Source organism: Amphibalanus amphitrite, unplaced genomic scaffold (genome assembly GCF_019059575.1).
Source record: "Amphibalanus amphitrite isolate SeventyFive unplaced genomic scaffold, NRLGWU_Aamphi_draft 001525F_arrow, whole genome shotgun sequence".
NCBI lineage: Eukaryota > Metazoa > Arthropoda > Thecostraca > Balanomorpha > Balanidae > Amphibalanus > Amphibalanus amphitrite.
The window spans coordinates 7,423-28,972 of record NW_024883018.1 but is presented as its reverse complement, the minus strand read 5'-3'; positions in this window follow the sequence as shown (position 1 = coordinate 28,972).

Sequence of the window (21,550 nt, the reverse complement as noted above, 5' to 3'; positions counted from 1 at the left end):
GCCGTTACCTTTTTATAACTCAAGTTTTAAGTGCATAGCTGCTTGTATTCCCCTTTCAATCCCCAAAAAGAGAATGGTGAAAGAAAATAGTTTGGTATACATATGTTGTGCGGTGACGGAAAATTGACTTCCGCAATGCGTGCTCAGTGGCCACCCTGCGCTGTCGTAAAGGCGCTGCGCGTAGGTGCTCTTTCATCTTCCTTTCAATTTCATTCCACTTTTTGCTTGTCACACGCCAGGAACTGGAAAACAATATTTATTATTAACTGCATCGGCCGAAAAGTTTTTTACGGTAAGATAGATCCTTCAAATAGGTCATGGGCCTCGTTTCATAAAGCTCTGCCGTAACTTACACCTTTCCGTAATTCACACCCTTTCAAACTACGGAGCGCAAATAAAGCCGTTTCACAAAGCCACAACTGGAATTGTTTACACCTCCGTAACTAAGCACATTTGCGTAGTTACCGTAATTTATCAAGCGTCCTACAAATTACAATTTCATGTCAACACTTATTTTTTTTACGAGAAATTACAAAACAATTATGTTGAATTAAAAATTATTTCTGAAAAAACAAAATTGATATTGATGACCATCCTTTATTAAAACAATATATTAAAAACAGCAGAAAGCCAGCTAAGCAGAAGTGCCTAACTACGAAAGTGGCGCGGCGCGGCGAATAAACAAAATTCCGATAGTGGCCACAAAAAGCGACTGGTACAGAAGATTAGCAGTTTCTTTTTCCATAGGTGGAGAATTGTCAAAATGCCAGGGGGTGCTTTCACTGGCGGATCCAGAGCTTGAGCGCGGGCGGGGGGCACACCAGGGAGGGGGCCAAACCTAAGGTACCCCCAAATCCTGTTTTCTCATTGGATTTAGGCCACTTATTTTTCGTAACAGCCCTGGCACGATGTTTTTTAACTTTTAAACTTAAAAAAAAACTTTTTTTAACTTTTTTAACTTTTTTAAAAAGAAGTTGTAGGCCACCTGACAGGGGCTTTTTCTTTCGGCACCTGAAGCCTCTATGGGCCCTAAGCCTCTCTGGGCCCTATGTGGGGCCATTGGAAGTCAGGTCAAGGGGTGACCCACAGAGTTGCACGTGACCACACGGTGCCGACTGCCGACACTCCGCAGGAGATCGTTTAGGGCTTCAGAAACTCGTCTTTTCTGTCAGAGGCCAGCGAAACCGCTCAGAGATTTGCGCGGGCCCTAAAAGATCTGCGCGGAGTGCGGACCTTCGGAGACCTGCGCAATATTTGCCCTCAAAGGTTCACCTGGGGCCCCTAGAGCCTGACGTAGGGCCCCTTGACATGGGTGTGGCCCTCAAAGACGGCTGAAGAGACCCTTAGAGATATGTGGGTCTTTAGATACATGCGTCTGGTGATTGACTTGGGTTCTTCTGAATGGTTCTGAATGCTATCAGGGAGCTATTTCTCAGATATCAGCTAGGGCTCTCGGGGACTGCTTTTGAGCTTCAAAAAAGCCTGTGCGGGGCCCTTGGGGCGCATCCGGTGTCCTCAGGAGTTGGGTGCCTGTGTGCGGCTTCAAGAACCTGACGGATCTCTCAGGAGCCGGAGTGGGTAATTGGAGACCCCGGCCCCGGGAGAAGACTCGGCACTTAAAACTCCGACGAGCCAAAGAGCCGGGCGTCAGGGGCCCCTAAGTGGGGATGGTAGAGGACAGGTGCTCCTTGTGCCACCCTTGGCTAGGCCACTTGCCCCTTCCCCCGACCAATGAGCCAATGAGCGTCGAAAATAACTATTACATGCTCTCTTTTTCATCCCCAGGGTAGTCAAATCCTTCACCTCATTCTTCAAGGACTCTAAAAACCTGGTCCGGGCTAGACCCTTGACGGTCACCTCTATCCGAAGCGTGTAGGTAGCTCCCCCAGAAGCATGCTCAGGTGCGGTGAGAAAGCATCAGTGGGTCTGGGTGAGCTGTTTATCATGGCGGGCTCAGCCGCCTAGCAGCCCCATTCAGCCCCATGCAGGGCCCTACATGCAGGTTGGCCGCCCACTGCCCAGTGCCCGGTGTCCCCAGTCTCTCCCTGTCTCTCCCTATATTATCATGCTCCCGACTCTGCAGTCTGCAAAGGTCTCGCAAGATCGAAAGAGCCTAACCTTGCAAAATAAAACAAAGAAGCATCAATATGAGCTATCATTGACGTTGATAAAACGTTTTATGTAATATGTTCTATCTAACATGGAGCGTTGCTATCGCAGCCGCAACCAGTCACAGCAGTTGCACTGGGTTAATCTAGCAGCAATTGATATTGATATTCGCGAATCTGCTGCTGGTAGACAGGCATTCTCCGTTCCTCGAGGCTCGAATATGCTGCTTCTGGGCCTGGTACGATTTAAAAGTAAGCCCTCTTCAGCCGACATTGCTAAAAAGGCAAAATAAGAACTTGAGTCGTGTTCTTGTCGCTTGTCCCCACTTGGGATGAGAGGAACAATGAAGTGTATCTGGCATATTATGTCGAGATTTGGATTGAATTTGATGCGAAAGGGGCTAAAGTTAGTCTGGGCTCAGAATCCAACTTTTGTTTCATGCCAAAAGCAGCAAATTCGGAAGCCGCGAATGCCTGTCTACCAGCAGCAGATTCGCGAATATCAATCTGCTGCTAGATTGACGAACGTGCAACTTTTTGCAAGGTTAAAAAGACAAATTTCTTCAAGATGAAAATTATTTACTATTGAAATAAAATATATCACAAAAAAACATGTCAAAAACGTCCAAATGAAATCAGCTTTTGCAAAACCATTAATTATGAAATGCTTTCTTGAAAATTGTATTTCTTTCCTCTGATAAATGGAAAACTTTAATATGGCGGGATAAGAATTTGCCATCGCTGCGCTATTGCAACGATTATGGCGCAGGCCAGTTATTCTCTTATTCCCTTCAAGTCGCCAACGTATCATTTCTTTTTAGAATTTTGGGTTCATGAGCTAAAGATATACCTATATCGTAGAGCCGAAGCATATAATGAACAAATGCGTGCATTGTCCAACAAGATTGTGTCCTGACTGTGAGTTTCTGCAATGTTTTCAGGCTTTTGTCACAACAGGTGAAACACCAGCATCTTGAGACATATCTTTTTTTCTTACAAATAAGTCCCAGGACATTGGACAATTGGGAGCAAGAGAATTATCTGTTCCACTTTACATTATCTTTAAAGAGTCATTAGAATCAGGTGAAATTCCTGATGATTGGAAGTGTGCGAATGTCATTCCAATCTTCAAAGGTGGAAACAAAACTGTAGTGAGCAATTATAGACCAGTAAGTTTAAGTTCGGTCGTGTGTAAAGTGCTAGAAAGAATCATAAAACGTCAAATAGTTGCTCATTTTGAGGAACACGAGATTTTACTTCCATCTCAACATGGTTTTTGTAGTGGACGCTCCTGTTTGACAAACTTATTAGATTTCCTTGAATATTCGACAGACCTTTTGGACAGGAGTAACAGTGTATCAGTAGTTTATTTGGACTTCAGTAAGGCATTCGATAAAGTTCCACACAAAAGACTCTTGATCACATTAGAGCGTCATGGTTTAGATGGTCCTCTTCTCAAATGGATAGGGGCCTGGCTAGTAGGTCGCAGGCAGCGAGTCATTCTAAATGGCCATCAAGCTGACTGGAAAGCTGTCAAGAGTGGTGTGCCTCAGGGAACTGTTTTAGCACCATTGCTTTTCATTATTTTTGTAGATCTTATAGACTCTGACTTAACAAGTAACATATGGAAATTCGCGGATGATATCAAGATAGCTAAAAATATTACTTCAGATGACGATAGAAGAGCACTACAGGCAGACTTAGATGCTCTTTTAAAATGGAGCAAGGAATGGCAGATGGAATTTAATGCTGATAAATGCAAAGTTCTTCATCTGGGAGAAAAAAGTAACGATACATATTATTTGAATGGAACTAAGTTGGCAACTGTGAGGGAAGAAAAGGACTTGGGTGTTTTGGTGACAAATGATCTGAAGTTCAGTGGCCATTATGTGCAAGCTCGAAAAAAGGCTTTAAAAATGTTGGGGGTTATAAATAAAAATGTATCATATAAAAGTAAAGAAGTGATGAAAAGACTCTATTGTTCATTAGTTCGGCCTCATCTCGAATACTGTGCACAAGCATGCCACTCGTCTCTAAAAAAGGATATAAAACTTTTGGAGCGTGTGCAGAGGAGGGCAACAAAGATGGTTCGTGGGCTGGGTGAAATGAGCTACAGAGAACGCCTGGCTTCCTTAAATATGTTTTCACTTCATTACCGCAGGATAAGAGGGGATTTGATTGAACTTTTTAAAATATACAAAGGGATTGATAAGTTAGATTTTGGGAAGATGTTTACACTCAATACAAATTCCACGAGAGGAAATGGGTGCAAACTAGTAAAGAAATTTTCCAGAACCAAGTTAAGACAGTCCTTTTTTACCAGTAGGGTCATAGAAGCTTGGAACGGTTTACCTCCTAGAGTTATCAATAGTTCCTCCTTAAGTAATTTTAAAAATGAGTTAGACTTGTATTATAAACAGCGTGGGCTAGTGTTCGATGAAATGGTGTAATTGTACCGTGTTTTACATACAGTGTTTGTTCATCTACCTGTAACCTCGTTGGGCCCAAGTGGCCTGCTGTTACATGGAATACATGTTATGTTATGTTATGTTAATTGGACAGTCATTGAGTCTTGAGCAATAACAATCGTTTTCATCATGCAAATTGTAACCGTGATACCTAGGTATTGGGTGCATGCTTCCATTGAATGCTTCACAAAGTTTATGTTTGACTTTGTGAATGAAAATGACATGTCCTTTACCTATATATTTTTTATCATGCTTAGAATGTGAAATTTTATTTTTGTGTAGACTTGCAGATTCCAGGGGGTGCTTTTGGCACACTTTTTGGCTCAGGGGGTGCTCGCGCACCCCCAAAACCCCTAATTCTCCGCCCCTGTCTTTTTCTCATTTTGGCTGTTCTTTCTTCCTCACCGGGCTCAACATTATAAAATATATTAAAAACTAGCTTCGAATCTTTACATTAATTCAAAATCACGCAACATTTTTGTGCGTAGTTTACACCACTGATATCAAGAGCTTGATAAAATATTTGGCGTTAATTACGTCGTTTTATGAAACCCAAATGGCATCAATTGGTCCGGAATCGAGCATTTGCCGTAAATGAAGCTCCGTACTTTCGATGGCGTGAATTACTCCGGTCTCCGGCTTTATGAAACCGAATTGGCATCAAATACGCCAAATCTGGCATAATTGACGGAACGCCGTAAGTAATTCCTTTTATGAAACGAGGCCCTGGTCTCAAGTAAAACTGACAGTCGCCAGAAGCACTGGCGAATTGAAGAGGTACATTTGCTCCTCACTCAGCACCCGTAGTTAAATAAATGTATCCGTTTTCGTTGCATAGAAAGAACACAAAATATATTTTGTTTTATAACAGGCTTGTTTTAAACTGTGCAGCAAGGGATACAGAAGAAAGGTCCAAAGATATGTGGAAAATATCCAATTATTTTTTACGTATACCCCGGCCCCACCTTCCAGCGTCTGATGAAACCCTTTTCTGGACGGATCCGCTGATGCCCAGGAGCAGCTAATCGTAAAAGATTCGGATGAACACCGCAAGTCAATGACGAGCTTCAAAAGAAATACACCGAGACAGGGTTTATGACGAGAGAAGGGTCTCGGCTCGAGTAGCTCAGCCTCAGACCGAGCTGCTACCAGTGCCGGTCGGCTACTCGAACAGGCCGAGCGGCCGCCGGTTCCGGCCACTACTCGACAGGCCGAGCTGCCGCCGGTTCCGGCCACTACTCGACAGGCCGAGCTGCCGCCGGTTCCGGCCACTTCTCGAACACGCCAAGCGGCCGCCGGTTGCGGCCACTACTCGAACAAGCCGAGCGGCCGCCGGTTCCGGCCACTACTCGACAGGCCGAGCGGCCGCCGGTTCCGGCCACTACTAACAGGCCGAGCGGCCGCCGGTTCCGGCCACTTCTCGAACAGGCCAAGCGGCCGCCGGTTCCGGCCACTACTCGAACAGGGCCAGCTCGCAGACGTTCATCAGTATGCCCCACGAGTGCCAGTCGGTGTAAAGACCGTTCACAAGCGTAGTATACGCCAGGTCGCGATTGTCGTTGGGCTGGCCCGCCTCCCAGACGTCAGCCGGCAGCTCCAGCGGGTTGTTCTCCAGGTCCGTGTAGGTGTACGATGGAGCGGGGCCGTGCACCAGGACGCCGATGTACAGAACGTGTGGGTAATCAAGATTCGACGGGTTGAAGCCGGGTATGGCGTTGGCCTCCGCGCCCAGCTGGGAGACGCAGTTGCGCTCCTCGGCCGTGATCGGTATAGCCATCCGTCCGCCCGGCTGCTGGGCGCAGGCCGCCTTGGCCAGGTCGCGTCCCATGGGCGGCAGGATGCGGTAGGCGGTGCGGCCGCAGGCCGAGTAGCCGGCCGGCACCGACCGCAGCTGGCGCACGAACGTGCCGTCCAGGCCGGCGTACAGAGCCGAGAACAGCCGGCACGTGGAGCCGGCGTGGTGGAAGCCGACGCAGCCGCTGCCGGCGATGTTGCAGTGCATGCCGCACAGGAGCGGGTTACTGGTGGTGAGCTGGGCCAGCTCCGAGCCGGCCGTGTCTCCGGCGGGCAGCTGGCGCAGGTACAGCGTGCCGCTGACGGCTGCCGCACACCACAGCAGCCGCAGCGGCGCCAGGAGAGACATGGCGGGACGCTGACACGGCTCGGCCCGAGTCAGGAACTCAGCGGGGACTCACGACCTGGGACGGTGCTGATCGCTGACCAGGGCTGATTGCTGACCGCTGACTTGGGGCGGTGCGGAATGCTGACCGGGGTCTGACCGCTGACCTGGGGCTGATTGCTGGCTGCTGACCTCGGGCGGTACGGACTGCTGACCTCGGGCGGTGCGGACTGCTGACCTCGGGCGGTGCGGACTGCTGACCTAGGGCTGACTGTTGGCCGTCAACTACCAACAAACAACTAACCTCACCTACCGTCCAACCGTCCGACTGATTGTCGGTGCATTTCGTTGCAGCCTTCACCCAGGGGGCGCGATTGCAGCGTCAGCCAACCAGCGCGGTGGTGCGTCGACTTGTTGGCCGGGCGACTTGCGCGATTATTTGAGCATGGTAGTCAGTGCGACCATTCAACAATAATGGCAACACCAAGAAAGCACTACTAGGAATTGGTTCATTAATCTACTCAGAGCCTCTTGGTGTTCTTTCTGTAACAAAGCATCCATTGAGCATTGATAGCTGTGTTAGTACGCGACCAATGGGGACCAATTGGTGGGCTTTGTGACACCAAGTACCAATTCTTAGGAGTCACGAACGCCTTTGACGGTCTAGTTGCTGAATGCAGTGTCAGATACGAATGCGATAGTTCATGGCCGCACCGCATTAGCCCACAACCATTTGCAAAGGCAAATAGGAAGACTTTTGTGAGTAGGTACGACCATAAATATAGCCACTACATGGGCATAAAGCTAGACGGTATTTAGCTCGTAAAACGCCTTTTACTTACGTAATCGATTACGTAGTGGCTAGCTTGCATAATACACTTTCAAATGTTCTTAAAAATACTCGATTATACTTAATATTTCTATTTTCTATTGCTTAGTTGTGGGACCAAAAATAATACCTACGACTTCTGCGGTCAAGCTGATTTAGCTTCGAAACAAAACGCCATAGTTTTTTTATTACCTACAATAGCCAGTAAAACGAAAAATTTCCCGTGGTTTATCATGTACGTAGGTTTGTTGTTTTTGTTTACGACATACATTAAACATAAATGATATTGTTTTCCTAGCTCAAATTGTGTTTCAGTGGTCGATGGAAGTAACGTTTCCATTGATGAGTTGATTTTCCTATTTAGATTCAATTTGGCAGATCCCTATCACCCAGCAAGCATTAGGTATTTTGCCGCGGCGTACAGAAACAATAACGAATGTTTGTCGCTTCGCTTACCTTGTGCATAACAGTCGTGCCACGAACACTGTACGTCAGCCCGAGTCCACAGGGAACGTGGCGGCCCCCGGCGCCCCCCGGGGCTTCAGTCGCCTGGTCGACACTGCAGTGACTACCGGGACTCTGTGGAAGGCCTGTGGCCTGCGACTGACGGCGAGCAGTCGGCAGTCAGAGGTCAGCAAACCCGCACTGACGAGCTGTCGGTGCCATAGGCAGTGTCCGGCGCCGTCCCAGGTCAGCGGTCAGCCCCGGGTCAGCATTCCGCACCGCCCGAGGTCAGCAGTCAGCAATCAGCCCTGGTCAGCAGTCAGCACCGCCCGAGGTCAGCAGTCAGCCATTAACCCCAGGTCAGCAGCCAACAATCAGCCCCAGCTCAGCAGTCAGCAATCAGCCCCAGGTCAGCAGCCAGCAATCAGCCCTGGTCAGCGATCAGCGCCGTCCCAGGTCGTGAGTCCCCGCTGAGTTCCTGACTCGGGCAGATCAGCGTCAGCGTCCCATCATGTCCCCCCTGGCGCCGCTGCGGCTGCTGTGGTGTGCGGCAGCCGTCAGCGGCACGCTGTACCTGCGCCAGCTGCCCGACGGAGACGCGGCCGGCTCGGAGCTGGCCCAACTCACCACCGGCAACCCCCTCCTGTGCGGCATGCACTGCAATATCGCCGGCAGCGGCTGCGTCGGATTCCACCACGCCGGCTCCACGTGCCGGCTGTTCTCGGCTCTGTACGCCGGCCTGGACGGCACGTTCGTGCGCCAGCTGCGGTCGGTGCCGGCCGGCTACTCGGCCTGCGGCCGCACCGCCTACCGCATCCTGCCGCCCATGGGACGCGACCTGGCCAAGGCGGCCTGCGCCCAGCAGCCGGGCGGACGGATGGCTATACCGATCACGGCCGAGGAGCGCAACTGCGTCTCCCAGCTGGGCGCGGAGGCCAACGCCATACCCGGCTTCAACCCAGCAAATCTGGAACACCCCAGCGCGATTTACATCGGCGTGCTGGTGCACGGCCCCGCTCCATCGTACACCTACACGGACCTGGAGAACAACCCGCTGGAGCTGCCGGCTGACGTCTGGGAGGCGGGCCAGCCCGACGACGGTCGCGACCTGGCGTATGCTACGCTTACAGACGGCTTCTACACCGACTGGCACTCGTGGGGCGTACTGATGAACGCCTGCGAGCTCGGCCTGTTCGAGTGACCGGCCGGTCAGCTCGGCTTCGTCCGTGCACACTCTTCTTTCGTTGAAAATCGATAAAGCTGCTTTGATTGATAAAACTTTATTACCTATTTTTACGCACTTGTGCACACAAAAATAAACGAGCAAAGGCGACTTGCCTGCTAGGCAGACGGCTACACAAACCATTACCAAGGCAGGAGACCGGATGACAACTCGAACCGGACTCCAATGGCCTATATACAATGCTGAACATGGGTCAAAAGCTGCGTCTTTAGGGCCGGGGCCGGCAAGAGCTACATAGTTACATCCATTAGTGTCCCGCGATCCGCGTACCTACCCGTGGTGACTTATTGCACGGAACACACGTCAATTTATCTGCACGTCCCATTACGGTCGGTGTTTCTGTTGCACGTTGTCACGTACAAATTGACTATACTTAATGCTGGCGGCATTTGTATAAGTGCATTGAAATCTTACCTGCTATTGTGCTGCTTTATTGTGTTTAATAAACAATGGGTTCATTGCAAAATCGGTTCTTTGTGTACAATGCACTTTTAAGCTATTGATTTTAAGTTGAGATGTTGCAGCGGTCGCGGCTGGCGTCTCGTCTATCTTCGTGCGTGGCACGTATATCTAGTAGGTATTCTATGACCGTGCGTATATCCATGCAGAATGCAGTTGGCTGGCGCTTGTATCAAAACCTAATGATGTGTATGATGTTCGTTGAAAAATTAAAACATTTAGCCCTAAACTCCCAAACAGGCAACAGCAAGACTTCGATGAGGTCGGGTGATCTGCCTTCCGTCGGATGAAATCTTCACACAATTTGTTACTGAACAGCGTTAGATCTTTCATATATGATGACATGCATGTCTAAAATACTGTTCCTCCTCATAAAGTGACTGTGCCACCTTTACCTTCATTTCATTTGACTCGAGATAGCCAAGTTGACGTGGACGTCGAGAAAATACGGGCCGTGATATTAGGTAATTTGTAGGTATACCTACCTATTACCTAACCTATCATCTATTTGGTTATCAATAAAATCGTTTCCCTTTATTGCAATGTACCTTACGTGCTATCTACAAATAACCACATTTACGTGCATTGTACCGTCTTCCCTGGCAAAGACTCCTGAGTCGCCGATAACCACGCATCTGCAACGGCATTGCCCCGCGAACAATGGCACTCCCTGGTCGTCGGTCGTCATCCATCACACTCACTACCGACACCCGTCACTCGGTGACCAGACGGGGGTTTTCTTAGGTACTGATCTTGCTGCTCGGTAGACCAGGAAGGGGGAGGGGTATACCAAACCACCTGATCTTGCTGCTCGGTAGATAGGGGGACTGGGGAGGGGGAGGTCGGGGTACACACCACCTGATCTCACTGCCCGGCAGACCGGGGGAGGGGGAGGGGTGGATATCCACCCCCGTCCGTCAGTCGGCTGTCGGTGCCGGCGGCGCGGCGCGGCGGTTCAGCGCCCCCACCAGTGCAGGTGAGCGCACCCGCGCCTCTCCGGCGCCGACGAGAGCAGCGCCGTGGCGGCGCGCCGCCCGCCGTCCGGCCGTCAGTCCACGTGCAGACGTCTGCGCGTCGAGAGCGACGGCGGACGTCGGTACCGACATCAGACAGAGTCGCGTCGCGCTCCTCTGAGCAGCGGTGGGAACGTTTGAGTGGCGGTGGTGTCGAGTAGATAAGGCGAGACTCGATATGGGTGGCACCGGCGTGGCGGCCTGACGGACCGAGCCCGGTTGGAGTGTGTGATTGGCCGGCTGTGCGTTGAGTGACGTTTAACAAAATGCTGCGTAAGCCTCGGTGTATGTGAACTAAAATAGCGAGTGGTGCAATTTGTAGCGGTTGTACTTTTCCGGTGCGACATTTTCGGCTCGGTGGATGGTCCGGCCGCCGGACCTGTCTGGTGGTGTGGTTCCCAGTGATAAAGCGGAGCCGAGACGCGGCGGGAGCGGGTGCGATCGTCAGCAGCTGTCAGCTGCTGTCGACGCAGAGTGATGAACAGGCTCGCCCGGTCAGCGCGCTGCGCGCACTGAGGCGAGAGGAACACGGAACGTCGTAGAAACGGTGTGCTCGAGTGCCACTTTGTGCCGGTGGAAATGTGAAACAGGGGGCGAAACGTCGGCCCAGCTTCGGGCTGAAGAACCGTCGCGGATCTGAGGATGTCGCAGACACTAATCCGTACGTCTGCGAGCTCTGAATCGATACAGCGTGCGACCTTGGTGCAGACGATAGGTATTTGAGTGAAACGTGATGTGACGGAAGGGAGCAACGTTGTAACTGCGAAATGAGTGCAAAATGAAACAATCGTTGAAGAGTGAATAACACTGCAGCAGTTATAGTGAACAACTCGTAGCGTTGAAAGAACCTTGAAGAGCAACAGGTTGTGTGCTTCCTTTCTTCATAGTTCAAGTATTTCGTTTCACTCAGTGAAAGGTGACGCCATGACAGTGTCAGCGGCTGTGTGACCCCCGTCTCTCCATCACGCGGTCATGTGGAGCCGACCCCGCCTCACTCGGACCCAGTCCTGGCCGCTGGCCTCCCCCGGGCCTCCGTCTTCGCCCGAACAGTGCACCTGCCAGCCCCCGGCGCCCGCCGTGCCCAACGGCTGCGCGGCGCCGCGCGCCCCGCCCCCCGCGGCGCCCCCGGCAGCGCCCGCGGCGCCCCAGCGGCCCCCGGCGCCCCCGCTCGGCGCCCGCATGAGGGTGGTGCTGGACAAGGTGGGCAAAACGCGCTCCATGTTCCAGATGACGCCGCCACCCGACCCGGCGCCGCTGCCCGACCTCGAGCAGATATTCACCTACACGCGCGTCCCGGACACGCTGCGCCGGCCCGGCCTCAAGTTCTTCAAGCGCTTCCAGACGGTGGACTCTGGCAGCGGCGAGTCGGGCGGGGACGGCGGCGAGTCGGCCGGCTCTCTGGCCGGCTCGGTGGAGCGCAGCCGCGCCGCGCTGGCCGCCCAGAGCAGCACGCTCTCGTCCAACTGCACGCTGCCCTGCCGCGCCGACTCGAAGGCGTCCGGGCCCGAGCTGGCCGAGCTGCCGGAGACCAAGGAGGCCAGCGGTGAGCACAGCGCCACCTCCAACAACGCCAAGCGCTTCCCGACCATCTACCTGCACTACTACCCGGAGACGGGCTGGGCCTGGGTGGTGGCCGTCTGCGCGCTGCTGGCGCGCCTGGCGCTGGCCGGCCTGCACGCGGCCACCGGCCTGCTGCTGCACCACTGTCAGCGGCTGCAGTTCCAGCACGCCCAGCAGCCCGAGCTCGGTGAGTACCGCGCCGGGGAGCGGGCTTACAGCGCATACCGCTCACAGTGCCGCCCCGAGGAGCGAGCTGACTGCATCTTAGACCGGGCTGACCTGTAGGAGGGGCTGAGGTCGGGGTGACAGTAGCTACAGTAGCTGAAAACAGGGCCGGCAGTGGCTCAGTGATCGTCGGATGCTGAGACCCATGGTTAGTCAGTGGTACCTATTGATTATTTAACAATTAACTACGCTACGTACACACACTACGTCACATAAATAAGTCTACGATTAGGTATACCAATACACAGAGTGTGCATCTAAATGGTGATGCTCTTATGCGCTCAGTTCTTATCACGTTTCCCTGTGTCAAGATACTGGACGGTCGTTAGCTTCTGATATCTAGCCTTTTTGCCGTCTCTATAGCCAAGCTGCAGCAGCCTTATCCCGAATAAGCTCGCAGATTGGGCATTGTGATGAGTCTGATGACCTTGCTTAGCTCTGATTCTTAGTATGTGATTTTCGATTCTGAGGGCGTTTCAAGACCCTCATTTCAGTTTTAACATCCGCTGCAGGTACCTACTTAGTGAAAATAAATGCATTTTTAAACCTAACATATTCATGCGTGTAGTTATCCATCAATTAAGCAGGTGGCGCGGACAATGTGCATACCGCAAAGCTAGTTAATCATGACTCGTCTCTTCATGAGCCTGATATAATTGACGGCGTCAATTAGCCGTGCTAGCGTCATTACGGCTCATTTCAGGAGTAGCTGTGTAAAATAAATCTCGAAGCACAAGATATGACCTTAATAACGCTGCATCACATGGACGGCTATATTTGGAGCAGCTCTGACACCCTAAAGTGTCAACGTTCAGCGACCGTGCAGCAAACTCACATAGGCCGGTACTGATCTGTATCTGCTAGTTAACTAAACGTCGCTGTTCATCGCCAACTTCCGCCCAAGTTTCCGAAACCGCGTGTCGCTCTCAGTGCCATCTAATGCCTGCTCGGTGGCCACCCGGCTGGCGAACCGGTCTAATTATCCGGCGACGAACTTGGAAACAGGGACGTAGGTACATTTCATGCTCGGATACTTCATGTAACCATGCTTCACGATAGAATCGCCGATTGTTGCACCACACTGCTCGTACCGCTTCTCGGATGAGCGGCCTATTTCAATGGCACTGATGTGCTGTGCTACCAAATCCGTCCACTGTTCCCACATGCTGCATGGCTTTGCTACAGGATCTAGACGGAAAGGCTGTTATTTTGAATGTGCTTGCGCCTCAGTCCCCTCCTTCTGTATTGTATTGATTAGTTGGTGGCGCACACGCACTATTCCCCTGGAGAGACCTCCTTCCAGTCAACGTCCGTAGGGTGAGGCCCGCCATATTAGCGCCCACACGCAATCCCAGCTGAGCGCTCACCGAAGGTATAAATCGAGCAAACACCCGTCCCGGTAATCGCTATGCGTGTTTTACACGGCACAGTGACGATTAAATGACCTCTGTCCCGTACATACATGGGGCTGGGGACTAGGGAGGCTGGCTTATTAGATATTGCGACAGCGCATAAGTGAATGAAAAATTCGAATATGTTTGCAACATAAATGGGGGATGAACACTAAAGAGCCTAAACAAGGATGAAGGTTACGGTGTTATCACGAAAAATGATCGCTTACGACATGCTATTGATGTCTACATTGAAAGTATCATATGTGAAGATGCAACTTGTCTAGATCGTGGGCCAAGCAAACAATGAACAATAAACGTGGTATCTAATGGCTCCCAAAGCCTCCAATTTAATATTTAGTAATGTCCCTTTTCCGCTATTTATCCACTGCTGCGTCTATTTCGCCGGCTCGGTGACCGGCTGTGGCACCAGTTGTGGGCTCGCCCCTCATCGTCAGTCGCCACACCGTCACACACTATCAGCAGCTGCCCCCCCCCCCTGCCCGCACCTTCCGGCGGTTCTCGTTTGGAACCAGGTACGCGGCCGGAACCACCTGAGTCTCGCCGCGCCGTCCCGCCTCCCGGCTCAGACGACCGTCCCGGGTCGTCCGTCGGGGCCGGCGCGCGAAACAAACGTCGTCGTGTTAATGTGATTTCCCGTGAGTCGGTGTCGTCGGTCCCGGGACCGCCCCGTGAGACAGCGGGGGCTGTAGGAGAGCAGGCCCATTACCGCGCCGACACTGCCAGACAGAAGAGCGCAGGTGTGTGAGCGAGGGTCACAATAGTTTCTGGCGAACAGGGACCTGAATTTGTCCAGCTGGAGAACTGCAGTAGGGCTAGAAATGCTTAGCGTGACTGGTGCGTGCAAATGAGTTACCTTCTTTTAAAGTCTATTTCTATTTTAGGAACTATGTGAACCATGCTTCCTTTTTGTACTTTCATTACCACGCGCTTGAATGCATGCTGTTGGATGAATGCCTATACTTAAATCAAAAATGCTGATCGGTTGCACGTCACGGATGCAAATCGTTACCCTTACATAAATTCAGTGCGTCCAAATATGGCCCACATTTTGAACCGAAATGAAGTTTCCGCTTACAATGGTGACCTCTGGACTTCGGCCAGCTCATCCCAAATACCATGCGGCATACATTAGACTGAGCACAGTTATATCTGGGAACACAGTTATATCAGGAGCTGCGAGGACCAGGCTGGACCAATTTGAGACCGAATTAGCCGCGTCGGGCCGACGCGCCGTGTCGGGCCGACGCCAGAAACCGACTGTGAGCTGAGTATGTGCTACAATGGAGGTCAGACGTGCCGGTTAAAGATTCAGCTCTCTCTCTCTCTCTCTCTCTCTCTCTCTCTCTCTCTCTCTCTCTCTCTCTCTCTCTCTCTCTCTCTCTCTCTCTCTCTCTCTCTCTCTCTCTCTCTCTCTCTCTCTCTTTCTCTCTCTCCCCCCTCTCTCTCTCTCTCTCTCTCTCTCCTCACTCTCACCCTTATCCTCTCACTATCATGCAAATATGCTATTGTGCTATTTACTGCCTAAGCGACTACGTTTGAATTACGAGAGTTTAAAGTTGGCTCCGAAGCTGGTTCCGTAACTTTGCCATCCTTCTCTGATTACTTTTCTTCATTTGAAAAGCGTGACAGAGTTGTGCTGCAATGCGTGCAACTGGTGCCTCGGTCGATGACAAACTCTTCTCCGATATGTCTCATGCCGTGATTGCCAAGTGTATCACGCGTTCAGATACTGTGTTGGCATTAGCAGACAGACATCGAACGCACTCGGCATATGCACCGATCATCACTCACCCACACCCCGCCCCGGTACCGGTGGCTCGTCCCTCCGCGGGCTGCACCCATCCCTTCACCGCCAGACGGCTCCAAATCGCCCCATCTCGGCTGATCGCGCCATCTCCGCGGGTCGGCCCCCATCGGCCATCCGGTCACATGTGAAATATCCACTCGGCTCCCCGGCCGGCGGCGCAAGGTGGCTATTTCGGCGCACAAACGACACCAATCGCCGCGCGCCATCCAGCGCCGCACGGCCGCTCTAATCGCCGCACTCGAAAAACTCGGGTATTTTTGGAGTCTGGCCACGGAGAGTGCAGACAGGGCGCCCGTTCGGGGTGCAGTGACTAGGCGAGCCGCGGAGGCGCCGCAAAATGTGGCAATCACGGCGCCGCCGCTCGGCCGCCGGGATGTGGAAACTAAGTGAAGACTGACGGCTGGGAGATTCCGAGGAGGGGAGGGGAGTGAGATGTTTTGATCGAATGACACGGTCGATGGGATAGGTCTGTTTATATTCGTCAATGTGCTTTAGGAAGAAGCAGCGACAGGTCGTTAATATGTTTCCAAAGTCCCACCAAACTACCTTTGATGTGCTGCCGAAGTACCGGTGCTATTGCTTCCATTGATGACCAGGAGCTGTTGCAGTTTGCCCATGAGCTGCCTAACTCCTGGGGATCCCGCTCTCGGCTATACGCTAAGAGTCGCCGACTCTCCCCGCTCACATTACCGGACCTAATGGAAAATAAGTAACGAGAACGGCACCCGCTATGGCGACACAGATCGTTACCTCTAAGCAATGACGCAAATCCGGACGGTTATATTTAGGCATGCGCCCGGTTTTATACGGTGAATAGAAATCTTACCTTGGCTCTGAATTTAAACAGATCACGTTTAAACGTTCATGACTGTACCTAAACTGTTGGGCCTTTGAAAGTGTTGTTTCATCAGCTTCAGCATACGTGTAAGGAGAGCGATGATAAGAAATGAAATATGTTTCATCATAATCATAGGGGAAGTTGGGGCAATGCCGGAGTTGGGGCAAAGCCGAAATTCGAGATATTTCGAAAAACGTAAGACATGGATGCCACCTGTCAGTGATGCTCTGAAGCTTAAGTGACTACAATTATCGCATGTTTGTTACGAGTCGTCATTCGGAATACTTCGGCTGTGAGGGCGCCAAGAGCGTTTTCAAGGTACGGCTCTCCAGTAAAAGTCTTGTTGGTTTTGCTTTTTCGGACATATCTGGTCCTATATAATGTTTAAATGCATAAGTATCAACCCGGATTATGTGTATGCACATTTGCCACGAGACTGTGAAATTTCATCGTTGTATGCCAAATACTTTCCGAGATATCCACCAAAAACCTCATTTTCTGCCGTTTGGGGTATTCTGGCCGCAATCTTCCTGGGATCGCCTATGACATCCATGGTGCCACCTAGCGAGAGGGACGCGGAAACACAGAATCATGAATGAATCGAGCGCGTAGTAAACGGTGTATGGAAGGGAGACTCGGCAGAGGCTATCCGGGTGGCCGGCGCGCGGCGCGCCCTTAGGCATCGGCCGACCCTTCGGACCGCGTGGGGTCAGAGGTCGCGCTCGGGAAGTCTCGGCGCTGGGTTTTAGCGCTGTGCAGTCAGGAAGGGAGGGGAGGATAGCGCTAGCCCGACTGACTAGTATCTCGGCTGATTCGTGTGAGGTGGAACGGATCACAGAACGGGATGGTGGCTAGTGGTGGATGATGGGATGTTGGTTAGGTTAGTGCGTACTGCGTAGAACGTAGCTGAACATGCTTTTTTCATGGCAAACAACATGCAGCGCGGGATTATGCCAGAACTCATACAAAGAGGAACTAATATTTCGGCCGAGGGAGTGGATGAGTGCCGTGACAAAGCATGACGATGCTGCCAAAATCGGGATGCTTGTTTGCTCCCATTTTTTTTTTTATTATTAAGTTTTAACCCTAACATGCAGCGCTTGATCCGAACTTAGAGGTCCCCTACTGACCTTGGACCTTAAAATCGCACCCGTCCGGTGCGCCACCTTTTCTTCAGGGGCGCTCTTCTTGGTTGTATCTGTTCTTACCAATAACTAAAGCAAATCGAATGTGTAATAAAAAAGGCATACCTCAAACACAGTTTAATTCACATCCGCTCGTGTGCATACTTGTTTTTGCCTATACCTTCACGCATCATAATATATCACTTCAGTGCTTAACCTTCAAAGGAATTTTGGGTTTTCTGCATATACCCCGGCCGAGGGGGGGGGGGGCGATTACGACCCCTCTCCGTCTTTTTGCCCCTAATTGAGCTAGCGCCTTGCGGATAAAACTGAGCGCGTGCGTCGTATGAGATGCAGTAACTGGTACCCGAGTTGAATGTCTCAGGTCCACCGATAAACTCTGAGGTCAGTATAAGTGCTTCAAGTCGCGGATCGGTTTTTGGTAAACAGTTTCACCTTAAGTGGTTACAGAGCCAAGAGTTTTGCATGCTCAAACGCGTCGAATAGTTTACGCTTTGTTTTTGTTGAGGTCAATTTAAGGTGTTTACCTCAGGTCATGTCAGGGCAGAGCCACTCAGGCCACGAGGCTGACTCAAGGAGGTCATATCGCTTCTTCGATGCGGTAGGTCCTTACAAGTCCACTGGTGGCTTCCCGACTCGCTAGCTCAATTTGATCGGGACTTTTTGGTGAAATCTCCTGTGACCTTAGTGACGTCATAAATGAAATCGCCTAACTTTAAGAATGGAAAAGTGAATGCTGGGGCTTGCAAAAATTGTATAAAATCGCGAATTCATGCGCTTGAGACAGCTTTAGATGGCTCCCGGCGCCAAAATAACAGTTTTCATAGTTCCCAATTGATTAATAATCGTGAGGTTGCGTGACCGACCTGACTTCAGGTGACTCTTAAGAAAAATACGAGATAGCTACATACAAGTTGTGAGGCCTCTGGGAGATAGTACTAGATCATATAAGCTTCATTCCCCGTTGAAAAGTCCCCTGGCACGAAGGGTGCTGCGACGTCGCGACATTTTGGGGTCTTACAGGGGTTCACTTTTGACGCCATTGGTCAACGGCCTGACCTTAACCTTCGCACTTGTAGGAGGGTGTCGAACAGACCTCCTACCCTCAGTTTTTCGCAAATAACTCGCGCAAAAAGCGGCTGATTGCGGCGAAACTTTCAGTATCCTCGAGTTATTCAATATTACGCCTACCCTATAATTTGCATGACCTTAACTCAAAAGACCTTTGACTTGTGACCTGTTTTCTGAGACCATGTTTGGCCGGAATCGCGTTTTGGCGTATTTCGAGTAGAACGCGTTTTATTGTCTTTTTGTGGCTTTAAGCGATCAAACATGTGAAAGGATGTTGATCGCATGGATTCTAGTGGGTATCAAGGTCACGTGAAGATCAGTCAGGTCACTGACCTTTGATGACCTTTGTTCACTCTTTCGAGTTCTACATGTTTCTAGGGTAGATTTTGGAGTTGATTTCGCATTTAGAAACCGTTTGAACATTTAGGCTGGGGGGATCCAGATCGTCGTAAGCCTCGTCGCAGCTGCGACGTGTCGCAAGTTGTGTAGTAAGTCGTTTTTGGAGGGATCAATTGATGAGTAGCGTTACTTAAGAAGTAAAGTCTATCGCAAAGTGCCTGATTTACGACACAACTTACGAATTTGAAATAGCAGTCGTAAGTTGTGTCGCAAGTTGATATGGCCTTGAGGGAGAGGTCACAGGTCACAGGTCATTAGGGTCATGGTCACGAAATTTGCATGGTACGTGGAAAATTGTTGAAACTTGAGACCCTGAAAATTTCGTTGCAATCCGTTGCCGCTAACGCGAGTTATAAAGCAAGAACCAACGGTTCGTCTATGAGGCCTCAATCCGCGCCAGCGAGAGTGTTGAACATGGTGCATAATATGTTATATTCACATTTATTGGGGTATTCATGGATATGAAGCAACTACTGGCGAATCCAGAAAGGCGGTCTTGGACGTTGCGAGGGGCATCCCCCAAAGGATTCTCCAAATTCTAAAAACGATGTGTCCCAGATGACCCCCATGACCTCGAATTGATCTCTGTGATGACCCCAAGTTGACCTCTGTGACCTGACGTGTCCCAGATGACCTCCAATTGAGCTTTGTGATGACCCCAAGTTGACCTCTGTAACCTGACGTGTCCCAGATGACCTCCGTGACCTCCAATAGAGCTCTGTGATGACCCCAAGTTGACCTCTGTGACCTGACGTGTCCCTTGATGTCCCCCATGACCTCCAATAGAGCTCTGTGATGACCCCAAGTTGACCTCTGTTACCTGAAGTGTCCAAGATGACCTCCGTGACCTCCAATTGAGCTCTCTGATGACTCCAATCTGACCTCTGTGACTTGATGTGTCCCAGATGACCTCCAATTGAGCTCTGTGATGACCCCAAGTTGACCTCTGTAACCTGACGTGTCCCAGATGACCTCCGTGACCTCCAATTGAGCTCTGTGATGATCTCAAGTTGACCTCTGTGACCTGACGTGTCCCATATGACCTCTGTAACCTCTAAGTGACCCCTCTGATGACTCCAAGCTGAACTATCTGACCTGATGTGCCCCAGATAACCGACATGACCTTCAATTGAGCTCTGTGATGACCCCAAGTTGACCTCTGTGACTTGACGTGTCCCAGATGACCTCCGTGACCTCCAATTGAGCTCTTTGATGACCTCAAGCTGACCTCTGTGACCTGGCGTGTCCCAGATGACCCCCAATTGAGCTCTGTGATGACCCCGAGTTGACCTCTGTAACCTGACATGCCCCCAAGCTGCCTTCTGTGACCTGACGTGTCTCAGATTACTTCCGTGGTCTCCAATTGAGCTCTGTGATGACCCCAAGTTGACCTCCGTGACCTGAAGTGTCCCAGATGACCTCTGTAACTTCCAATTGTGACCTCAATCTCCAACTCTACTAACTCTCTGTGACCTCATACTCTCTTAACTCATTTCTTCTAAAGCATCGCTTCTAGATGCCCTATAGCGCCACGAATCTCCTGTGATCGATCCCAAAATTCATCGCAACTCACGTGAGCGTAAGCAACCACACGTCACCCAGTTGAGACAAGGCTTCAGAATCAGAGAACATGCTTGAACTGGCTGTCTCATAAGCTCGCAAACCAGAAGGGCGAATGTTCCTTTATGCTTGATAGAGTTTTCGACCTTACTGACGCTTACTACGGGATCAGCTGATCGTGTAGCCTTTTAAATTCTCGAGTAAAGCGGGTATTTAAACCTTGTCGCAGCTACGTTCTGTCGTATCCTCCGACAAACCCCTCTTTCCTCAACATCCCTCCTTTTTCGCTACGACACAACTTGCGACGGGACATGTGTCGTAACTTGCGACGTGTCGTAGATGGACTTGCGACGCCCTGGATCCCCCCGGCCTTAAGAAGTAGTTTTGGTTCACTCGTAACATGTGACCTGACCTGACCTGACCCGACCTGGCCTAAATGCACGAAAACATCATCTGTGATTAAAACTAACTTGAATTTCGTGATCAGCACCCCGCAAAACCCTATAACAGCTTCACTTTACGAAGCTCTAACAGGTCCCGATTCCCCGACTTTTGAGTTATATTGACCTGTCAACCAATGACGTAGGACCTTAACCCTCGCCGGCACAGGCCATTTTGCGTCCTTCGACGGCACAAGGGGGGTTGGTACGACCCCCCCTCGCGTTTGGCCCCTGATCGAGCTAGAGCTTCGCGGAAAAAACGAGCGTGTTGCCCGTCACGAGAGGCAGCCGATGATACCCAATTTTAAGGTCCTAGGTCATCGGGTGACCTTCCAGGTCAGGTCAATGACCCAAAAACCGGGAAAATCGGGACCTGTTAGAAAGTCGTAAAGTGTGGCTGCAATGAG